Source organism: Pomacea canaliculata, linkage group LG4 (assembly GCF_003073045.1).
Source record: "Pomacea canaliculata isolate SZHN2017 linkage group LG4, ASM307304v1, whole genome shotgun sequence".
In the NCBI taxonomy this organism is placed as follows: domain Eukaryota; kingdom Metazoa; phylum Mollusca; class Gastropoda; order Architaenioglossa; family Ampullariidae; genus Pomacea; species Pomacea canaliculata.
In genome coordinates, this window is record NC_037593.1 from 18,381,340 (window position 1) to 18,393,426 (window position 12,087).

The window sequence follows — 12,087 nt, forward strand, 5'->3', positions numbered from 1 at the left end:
TGAAAGGCCCTAAAAGGAACAATCAATTTATTCAGCATTGTTCACATCACATTAACGCTCGCAAAAAAAGATCAAGCATGGCTAAAGGACCTCCAGCCCCATTCTCCATAACTACCCTTCCTCTCTCTCTCATACACATCCTAGTCACCAACCTTCCTCTGTCTCTTTCTCACACACTAGTCAAGCTAGATCAGCAGTACTAAGGACACTTGCACTGTTAATTCACAACTTAGGGTCAATGACCTGCCGAAAGTTGCTGGTAATTACTAACTAGCTAATACATGGCAGGAATCGCGGGCAGAGTGGGAAGAATTAGTGTTTACGCCGAGCTGGCAGTTAATTAAGGCTACATCAAGGACAAGCAGCTGGTGTTGTAAACAGGTGTCACAGGCAGAGAAAGAACAGCGCCAGACGAGCAGAGGATGGCAGCACCACTGGCTTTCAGCCCTCAGTTCTAGTCTATTCCTCCTCATTGTCTCTCATCCCCCTTCTCTCTCTCACACACACCTGTTGTCACACACACGAACACAGCATTCAGCACAACTCGAGCATCCACTGCACACATCGTCCCTCCCTCCGTGACGTCACTAGTCCAGTCGCGTGGCCAGTCTCGACCGTCCGAGTGCGTGTCCCAGCATCATGTCACACTCCCAATGTTAGTGGACAGTTAGTCTTTCGTGGTCACCGCCCTCAGCGGGGTTTGGGTTTGCCACCATCGGCGACCGGCCCTCACGCCAAGTGACCGAGTGACCCAAGTGGCGAGTGGGTGGACAAAACATGGCAGACGGGTTCGCTCCCTGCAGCCATCGTCTGACCACGTAGCTACACAGGTGAGGTGAGAGTCAGTCTCCCCCACACGCGCTCCTCGTGACAGCCATCGTAACACGTCCCGTGAGCCGTAGTTCATGTGTCTTACACGATGCTGTTATTAGTTACTATGCCCACCCACCACCTACCCTACCCCACCCTTGACGAACAAGGGAGGTAATCTTTTGAAGGATAGACAGATGTGTGTGCTTTTAATGTTCTCGTCACTCCGTACATTCAGATATCTGTGTGAGTGTGTATTACAGAGAGAGAGAGCAAGTGTGTGTGTATTAGAGAGAGCTTGTGAACCACGTGGGCTTCATTCTGGTGCAATATAATGTGTATGTTACATATATCTGAAAGCACACTTTTTATAGTTAAAAATAAAATAGTCTTCGCAAAAATAGAAAACAGCAATCGGAATACAGAGGCTGCTAGACACACACACAAACACACAATGAAAGTAGTAACATGAAAGTAAACTTTGCATTTAATCAAACATGCCCTAATCAAAGTTAAATTCCGGTTGAAATCTCGGAATGTTTTAACTTCCGCTTGCATTTCTGTTTTTGCAATTATCAGCGCGGGACCTGCTATTGCTGTTTACAGCAAAGAAACTATTTGATAACAGACAAGTCTTGTGTGTTTGCTGGAAGTGTCACACTCAGCGAACTGAGTAAAGTGCAGATATCAATGTGTGGTTGGTGTACACGGGCAGTTTGTGAGTTAACTCAGTTGTGTACTTAAATCTCAGGAAAATGGAATCCAATAATTGGCGTTGTTCATAAATAACAAAAACAATATCAGACACCAGCTACCAGGCGATCCCTCTACTGTTCTTAGGGACAAAGACAGAACTCTAAACTCTAAAGGTCAGACTGAGCTGTCCCTGGTCCACGCCCAAGAGGCTGATATGTTCGTGGTTCATAACCTTTCCACGGCGATAGTCTGCTCGAGTTACATACACACCGCCCTACCCTACCTCTGATCGGGGTGTTAGGTGCCTGGGTATGTGCGTGCTGCACACACATCATCCCCCTACACACAAGCATGTCACCCCTCTCTCTCACACACACATCACCCACCCCCCAATACACACCACCACCCCACTCACACACACATCACCCACCCCCCAATACACACCACCACCCCACTCACACACATATCATCCGACTCGTCACACCTAGAACACAACGAGCGGGAACGGGAGGGCTGCCTGGCAGAGACCTATTTTGAAAGGTTGGAAACTCTGCCTCGGGTGAAGAACTAAACACAAAATATTAGCACAAGCCCAAGTACCGACCTACAACTCCACTATGCTCTATATTATAACAACATCAACAACAACAACACCACCACAGCTGTACAAATTATGATCACGTGTTATGACTCACATTTTCGACACATTAAGTTTTCTTTAAAATTTCCACTGGTCGGCTTTTGAACATCGAATTCAAATAGCGTAACCAGTTCATTCCGGGAATATTGTACGTGTTATTTTTTTTTTTAACTCGGTCCAATAATTCAGTCAGCTATTATTTTGTGCGAGTAGCATGTTGAAACAAAAGCCTGAAGAATGCGTTTATTTGGATTTATTAAAATGTCAAAGGTCAACATGATCCATTTTCAATACCAGACAACCCGTTTGTTTGTTGAGGATCTCGACAAGTACACGCAACGGGACTAAGAAGAAAAAAACCCCACAAATACTGACTCAAGGGAGACGATCGTGTAGTACAGTCACTAGAGATCAACACAGTTGTCTACCATGCACCGTGGGTTTGACTACACCTGGCGACAGCAGTTTCTACCGTCACTTGCAGAATAAAATTGCCGTAGACAATCCCACAAACGAAAATGCCCATTGTGATGATACCAGCATTTTTCTAGCAATGATATGTTAGAATAAAAAATGCTTTACACGTTATTTATAACTTTTTTTCTGTTTCTCATTAATGTTTGCTTGTAATGATGGTGATGAGAACATCGATAAATTTTCACACTGACAATGATGATCATAACAGCTCCTTGTGAAAGGGGGGGGGGGGGAAATCGTCACCAACTGTCAGATGTACATAGCTCCGTTGACAACCGTTATGAAACAACTCTCACAAACCGGACTCGGGTTTATTATCACTGCCGCGCTGACATAACAGTTCGTTGACCTTTCTGGAAGGTTACGACCCCTTCACCCAGTGGGAAATGGCCGCTAGAACAGTGCAAGGTTTCGTGGCGGCGAGTCGCACTCAACTCAACGATGGGTTTGTCATTTACCGGCAGCGGTAATATTTTTTACAGGCCAGTCACCCACATCCGTTCAGCCATTACGTCATCAATGTACACGGACGACTGCGCGTGCGCGTGGTGTGTGCTGCTAGCGAGGTGTAGTCTGGTCAGCACACGCTGGTCAACGTTTCTACACAAAAGCTGTTTTTTTCTTTAATGTCATCGGTATGTAAATTCCACAATTTCTGAACATTTTTCTTTCAAAATATTTTATTATTTCAGCGACACCCAGATGACGGGTAAAAAAAATACACTAATTATGCGTGTCTTACTCTTTGAAAAATAAATGTTTATGCTTTCAAATATTAACCCCTGAACCTATCTGTAGCCTGTATATCTGACAATGCACCAAACACCATCCAACAGCTTGTGTGAGTTCTCACCACACCCCAGACGAACTTTCGCCTGTTGACAAATGTACGATCGTCACACACATAGCGCCCAGCTTCATTAACCCTTGAGTAACCTTTCTGATCTTTGACCTTCCTGATAGTGCAGGGAGTGGGGGTGGTGAGGATCCGGCGACTGAACTCTCAACGGTCTCCATTTGAGCAGACGACAGGTCATCGATGTGGCAGATTTTAAGACAGAGACAACGCCCGTACAAGTTTTATATTATATCTTGATAAAACAAGACAACAAATAAAATTCCGGCAACTTTCATTGATGCGCAAAGTTCATTTAGAGCTGAGTGCATCAGAGGTTAATGTCCGCATCCAAAGATTGTAGGGATGATAAAGACGAATTTTATTACCCTCTGAATATTATTTCCTCTTTATTAAAAAAAATAAAAGTCTGAGAACTGAAGGTGAAAGAATCGAAAGTTAGCTCCTTGGCCCTGACATTTCTGTTGCCCTTTGAACCCACGTGTTTTCACAAAAGATCCAGCCACCTTCTCCATCATCTTTCCCATTCGAATCCCGCTTTCCGATCTCTCAAAGCAGAAGGCTGTTCTGTTTTCCAGTTGCCAGATATCGTAGCTTACAGAACTCACATCAAACGCCCCATTTCCATCCCCCGAATGGCGACCTGGCGTCTGCAGCATAAAGAATAGGAGGTGAGTCTGAGTCAGTGCGCGTGCGGTACAGCTGAGCAGAGGTTAGGGGTGAATGTTCGGTCACCAAGTCACGGCCGACAGGCAGCGTGGGTGGGGGTGGGAGGATAAAAAAAAAAAACCGCGCATGCCGCCTACAGGCGAGCGTCTTCCACTTGGCAAAAAAGACGATATGCGTGAGTCGCCTGACCCCTGACCTTACCGTTGCTAAGCAATCCGGTAGCTCTGCCACCTGCGCCAATATTGTTTTTTTTACAAAAGCTCCTTTTCGTCGAAGTTCTCCGCTTTACTGTAGAATATTGTTCGCCCCGTATGTATAAGACTATTAAAAGTCTGAAAAGTTGATACAATTACTCATATAAGCAAAATGGCGAAAAGAAAAAAAAAAAAAGCTGCACGTGTGAGGATCTCAATGGCGGCAATTCGTTCCTTGTCACGCCCTACTATCAAACGAACTAATCGCATCCTCGCAAGGTGTGTGACACGTCCGACCTACGGTTGGTGACTGCAAACACATCCCGGGGACACGTGTTACCCGTTATTCCCCTCGTTATTACCACGTGGGTCGAAAGATGGCCGCAGTTCCTGTCTTTCTTTTTCGTTCCCGCTCTCTCTCTCTCACACAGTTATTTAACCGGTGTACCGGGGCTCAACATTTATACCTGTGTCAGTGATGTTGCAAGCTATATAATATCAGGTAGCCAGGCACAAATTCACTACAATGGAATCGCTTACTGAGGTGTACACAACAAAGAAACATTATACATTCTAGGAAAGAGTAACAATCACACCACCCCTCACACATGTCACATCCGGGTGTGTGAAGGACAAAGCACTGATGTGTGTGTTCATTCAGGACCAGCTTCACAATTTCCTACCTTCATGGATCACGTGCTAACACAAAACGTGTTCATAAAGAACTGAATTAGACAAAAATGTTTCACGAGTAACACTCTCCCACTTCTCTCTCACACAATCAATCAGAGTAGTGAACACCACCAGTGATCTCCACACTTTCACGGCTTTGCCAGCTTGAGTTGACAATCATGAAGCCTAACAGTGTTAGTGACTGCAGTAGGACACCACATGGGAAACAATGAGATCAATAATCAGATAATACAGATTACCGTAGTGTTTTAATGAAGGAGCCAGGAACTACAAGGACATTTGCATCTACTTCGGAAAATAGCAGAAACTGGATGCAAATGCAAGTTAACATCTATATATGTAAAAAAAAAGTTGAAGGCAGCATGTAGCCAATCTTTCTTTTCATTCTATATTTAAGCTTTTAAGATATTTCCATTGTCCTTTGCAAAATATAATTACTATCGCTGTTGCAGAAAGATAAGCTGCTGCTTAAATGACTTCTTATTTCGTGGAGAAGTTGTTAACACGACGAAAAAAAAGCCGCACATTTTCATGAACAGATGTTTTGACATTAAAAAAATTAGTGTTGAAGAGACTGAATCCAGAAGCCGAGGACCGGCCATCATCTCAATGTGTCTGTCTCAGGTACAGGCTTGGAACCACGTGGACAGCAGTGTTGGATATTCTGTGCACTACAGACTACTACCATTAGAACAATTACGGAGGAACTCGTTTTAGTAAACAACCAGGTTACGATTAATCACGAACTTATATCCCCAAATACACGTCCATTGATTAACTGATGCTGCAAATCAGGAACAGACTGATAATAATAATATGTAACAGAGCTTTATATTTAGAAAATACCAGTTCCGCGTCAAAAAAAAAAAAGAAGAAAAAAGCCGTGCATGAGTGAGGATTATTTTTAACATTATGAACATCAGTGTCTGGGTTGTAAACAGCTGCAGGACAACATTATTGTGTTGACACATGATCGTGTGAATAATCCGTCAAACCGCACCCGTATAACATCCCTCCACGGACCAAGCAGTAAAAAGAAGTTCGTTCGCTCACTGCGCGTGCATCGACATGCAGAAGGCAGCGGCAGAAGATGGCGGGGAGCCACATGCACGCGCGAGCTCTCCACGTGCAGAACACGCGCATGTCGAGGCGTGGCGCTGGCAAGCACTGAGCTATGATTAGTCTAAGGAATGGAGGAACTAGATAACACTCCCCCATCCACCACACGCACACACGTACACACACACACGCAGGAGGTTGACGATCGATGCCCGCCGTGTCACTGACCGCTTCAAGGCCAGCAGCTACAGCTCGGCCAGAACTGCTTGACGCGGCGCCAACCACGTGACGAGACCTCAGCATGGAGCTTTGCTGGAAGATGGGGAAGGGGAGGTGATTGACAGCGAGAGGAGCCTAAAAAAAGGAAAGAAAGAGGATAACGAGGAGGGGGAGAGGAAAGACAATGTAGAAGACGCTACGACCGCCGGGAACAATGACTAGCCTGATATCATCAGCTCAAACATCGTAGGTGAATGGCGCAGGGACAGGCTAGGCCAGGCTATTAAACTGAGCTCCACACTTGTTATATGAGTATGTAGATGATATCCTGTGTGTGGCTGTGTGACAGAAGTGGGTGTGGAGCATTCACACGAGGAAGGAAGTATTCCAGTAAGAAACAATAATGGAAGTGTGGCTCCTCATTTCAGTGTTCGCTCTGAGGAAGACGATAATTCCGACACATTTCAACTGCACTAGAAATATGTAACGTTTTAAAATTATATTCTTACTTCGTATATTATACTTTAATTATACGTATTATAGTGTTAGTGTGTATTGCTGCATGCATGCGAAGATTTGATATAGTGGCACAATAGTGGATGTTTACTTTTTCTACTTTAGCCTGTAAGAGGCATCAACATTAACAACCCACGTGATTAAATTCCACACTCATTTTTACACTTTTGCAGTAATGGCAGGTCTAAAATCACACTTTCATCCATGTTTCTGACAAGTCTCGGAAACATTTTTATCCTTGAAAAACGCCCTATATCAGTCGCAGGGAATAATGACAGTCGCTGTTCACAGGCCGAAAAATTATCCAGTCACCGTCTAGAAAATGTTGCTTTGTCATACCCATCAGGGGAGGGAACAGCGGAAGGCCGAGATTTTGAACACTGTCGTTCAAACTCGAAGGCGTGCGAGTCGATACTCGTGTTGTGCATAAACACAACTCAAAGGTTGAGAACAGGTAACTAACGCCACCAAGATAAAGGCCAGACCTGAAATAAGCTCGCTAACACCTCATCACCCCAACGACCGACAAAGGTTATTGGACGACCTCTACCTTCACCCTTTTTCCTGTTTTTTTTTTATAGTCGAGGGTGAGGAGAGGGGGAGAGAACCCAGTGACCCGACCTATCTAGACCGCGGGTTGCCCTCGATTAGAGCGAGATTAGGGCAAGGGGCAATGACCTCCGGCTACTTGGTATGTCGAGCATTCGACCTAATTTTGAAATCTCCAGGTTTGGGGTAAAAAAAATTGGCGGACGAACATCATGCTGCATGACATTCCCCATACCAACAGTAAAGTGTCATGTGGCATATGATATGACATACACCATGCCAACACCACTGACACAATGAAGTGTCATGTGGCATATAACAATCACCATACCAACACCACCAAGACACAAGAGGGCCAGGGATTTCACAACCATTCTTATCTCCATTCATGAAGGCGTTTGTAAGTAGATAAGGAGCAAGTGATAAGGAGCCCGAGGGATCGGATCACTGGCGTCTGAGGACATCCTGGGCTTCCATAGACGGTTGAGGATGATAATGGAAGGAGGAATAGGATTATGAGATGTGTAACACTTCCCTCCATTTTAAAGTTACGGGATCGTTGTCAAAGGAAACAATGTCAGGTGTCAATGTTTAGAAACTTTATTTACATGCGACTGTAATGTAAACGCTGTGTCCAAAGTGACCACACATTCGAAAGAATATGTCGATTAAAAGAAATTATTCCTTCAATAAACTATTAATCACTTGGACCACAAAAAAAACTGAAGACAATTATGAGCTAGGTGGAACAGAATTAGGGTAGGCTGCAAAAAAAAGAAATAAATAAAAAATAAATGTGATATGTTTATCTCTACGTTTGTGACGAGAAAGCGGTTCTCGCGATGACAGGAGGGTCCAGGAGAGGAACACCGTCTTCATATTCCAAGTAAATTCGCACAGGAAAAATGATATTGGCAAAGTCTTTTGGGCTGTAGTGTACAGCTTGAGTGCCTCGGTCATGACCGAGAATGACCTTTAAAGGCCACCAACACGTTTTCAGTTGTAGTGACCTCTGCCTAGTAGACAGGGGCGCAGGTGAACCGGCGCGCGCACCTGTCAAGTGTAAGAGGTGGGGAGGGAGAAAAAAATAAGTACACGATCGTGACGATGAGGGAACAAATAACAGGAAACGGAAAAGACTAAAGTGGAGAAAGGAAATTATTCACTTTTTTTTCTTTTAGTCCGTAAAACAATCTCAATGGTGATTTCCACGACTGAAAATACTTACTGAAACTGTTAATCTATTAGTGTGTTTTAAAGTCACATTTGTCAAAAAGGACACTTGGTGACAACATGCACATCAAGGACTGTCATTATCACAATTAGTTTCAGTTAATTCCTTGTTGCTCCTCGAGGAGCACAGGTCCACAACAACACCTATCTAGCGGAACCGGTTTGGTGCCGCACCCCTCAGGAAAGTTCACTAACCTCACAAGTTTCTTCTCACCCTTCTCGCGGTTATTGGCCTTTCTTCGAGATTTACTGAACATTAACCCAGTCCACTCCTCGACATAAACCTGGCCCTATCTTTTGTCTGCCTTTTCGTATACCTCCCTCAACCATTCAATACAGGGTTGTCTTTACAGTTCCGCCATCTTGTCTACATCTTTTCGCCGTGTTTAGGTTTTCTTGTGAGCTGCAGGACCTGTCATGTGCTTAATCCTGTTTCTCACTCATAGAAGTATCTTTCTATAGCACCCAATGCCTCCTCACTGTGAGAGACATCTGAAAGTTCCTTCCTGTTGTACCGACGACCTATCTACAGCATCTTCTACTTCTTCGCGTGATATACGAAATATCTTTCTATAGAATCTCATTTCTGTCGCCTCTCCATCTCATCTCCAATCAGCTTTCCGGATTTAAACTCTGTCCTGGGGTCGGTAAGTGCTGAACGCTTGTTACATTCTGTTGAATAGATGTAAGGTCATTTAAAATATTTTAAATATGGACAGGTTTTTTTTTTTCGTTTAAAAGCGCGCATTCCTTATCTTGAAATTATTGAAATTTTATTAATGATTGGACGGTTTTAAGTTTTGGACCAGCTTTAGACGCGGGCACATAAATAAAAATTAAAACAATGGGAAACTAGCAAAGAATAATAGTCAATGTTATTGGAGGAGATATCGGGAAAACCGACGATGTGTCCTCTTAATAATAATAATCTCATAAAAGCCAGACCTATGTTGAGATCCTGAGACACCAAAGCCCACTGAGGTGACCGAGACAACGGCCTGTGACAATAGACGACAGGCGCTGGACGGTCAACTGTTACATTGTCAACTGACATGACTTATCAGCTTACATCGTTGCAATGATAATCATCTATCGGCTGATGACCTCTGACAACGACCATCTATCAAATGAGGAAAGCTTAAAGTGTCAGGCTATCGGATACTACCTTCGGCAAGCTGGCATGTGGATGGCAGAAAAAAAATCTTTTTCTGAATCTTGCCGCCTTTTACCTTCACTGATAAATCAGGTACCGATTCCTGCTGGGTGGGCAACCGGGTAGAATGTAGGGGAAGGGGCGAACAGTTAATGAATCAGCAACGACCTTAGGTCTCCTGACCGAGAATCGACCCCGCTGATCCTCACCACGAAGCATTGACTGTACTCAGTTTTTTAAAACTTATTTGAATATCGATACATTCTTCATTGTCTTGACCACACAGAAGTTTATAACAGACTTTTGCTGAAGCTGTGCAGAAGAAGGTTTGACAAGAGAGAAAGATGATACAGGTCTCGTTGTATACTCGAAGGTAGGAGACAGTTCTATCTCTATGGCTGCCTAATCAGGGTTACAGAGGTCACAAGTATCTGGACATCTGTAAGGACAAATAGATTATTTATGTATATTTACATGCATTTGGGTGGGCGCTTTGTAAATAGGAAAGAACATTAAGGGGTCACGCTGGTCACAGCAGGATAGTACACACTAAAATGATACACTAACATTGAAATGTTAATTTAGAATAACAGCAAGGTATTTGGAAGGGGGAAGAGTGTGTTGGGGAGAGGGGTGAAACTATTCATTTCCAGCAGCCCATAAATTACTGGTTTAGGGATGAAATAATTTTTGTATCCAGAAGTCACAAGGGTGTGTGCTAATCCAGAAAATATGGACCAAAAAATGTTGAACTCGATTCCTGTAAAGGTCGGGATGAAACCTCCTAAATATCCCTGAGGTTCCATTATATTGGCAAATATGTTAGCAAAAGAATTTGGACGAAGCATGGGGAGCAAAGTCCCCAACGTTTGCCATAAAACCGTTAGTTTTGTGACCTTCAATGCATCTTTGCCAACACCGGTCAACCTTTGACCTTTGCCTCACACGTTTTAATGAGGTTTATGAAATGGAGAGAAAATGACCATTACCTTGTAAAGTCTGGGCTGGCGATGAAAGGGGAGGGGACAAGACTCAGACATAAAAAAACGAGAATGTTTTTAAAAACAACTGTCTGTTAAAATGCGTTATTTTGTAACAGCTGTCCGTGAAAATGCGTCACGGCACGCACGTGGTTAAGTGTGCACACATGCGCAGTCGACTGCTTTGGGTTTTGACGGCGACCTCGCACATCGCCCTCCTCAACTGGCCCCACCCCCTCGTCAGGTCCTCATATCATTGACCTTGAAGTGTGCGCGCGCCGCCACAATACACGCCCGGCGCACACGCACGCACACACAGACACATGAAAAATCCAAGCTGAGGCTTTGTAGGCTTCAGAAACAGAATCGAGGCTATGAAGATTTATCAGATCACCAATACAGAAAAACGAACATGGTTCCGATTAAAGGTGTTCAGTCTGGACAGTGACTGCTGTTCGTGAGCGCACCATCATAAATTAGACCTTAAATAATTCTACTTTGTTTATTTTCTTCAACATACACTTTCTTTGTTGTCTTCCCCTTCTCTATCCATCTTTGTCGGAAACTCGCATCTCACCAAAACCTCTCGAAACTGCGCAGGGTTGGCCAGCAGCAGACAGAAACGCAAACACATTTTTTACATGACATAATACGACTGTTGGCTGGATGTTGAAAATATTATTTTTAACGACTGAATGTCTAATTATTATTTTTAACGAGTACAGACGACTGCTGACTAACCCAGGGTGATTCTGAGACGTTATTAATGTTGTGGCCGGTTACTCAACACAGTTTCCCTGCTCCCCCGCCCCACACCTCGCGCCACTCGCCGGTAAAAGCTGCATCATGATGGCGACTAGGATGTCAAACGACCTTGCAGGCCAAGATCAACCATGCGTCCCTTGGCTGCCCTGTGGCCATCGGTCAGCCTGAGGGCAGGGCATTGCTCGCCCCTCCTTCTTTCTTCCTCTTCCTCCAAACCGGTCCTCCACGGACCACAAACAGGACCGAGCCCCAGCTATACACTCAGATATGTGCCGAGATATTTGCCAACATTTATATCAGTCATGGCGATTGATAAGCAACATCGTGCTGAAGGGTGGTCTTGAAAGGATACATATCGCTGACATTACCCTATCTGGTTAGCCTCATGTACAAATTTGCCACAAAGTTACCTAATCGTCTATAAAGTGTCCGATCGAGAAAGACTGTTATAAGAGACAGAAGGATGAAATCATCTACAAAGCCCATCTGCAAAGGACGCTCTCGACAGCTCCTCCAGAACGGAAAGGTGAACAGAAATAGTTGTAGACATGAAAAATTTCAAAAACAAGTCATAGAAA

The 12,087-nt window shown here is 44.1% G+C and overlaps 1 long non-coding RNA gene across 3 annotated transcripts in view; it reads right to left on the reverse strand.

The window, feature by feature from the left end:
* Nucleotides 1-12,087, reverse strand: part of LOC112561959 — a 38,018-nt gene that overhangs the window by 20,938 nt on the left and 4,993 nt on the right. The gene's annotated exons all lie outside the window — the stretch shown is intronic.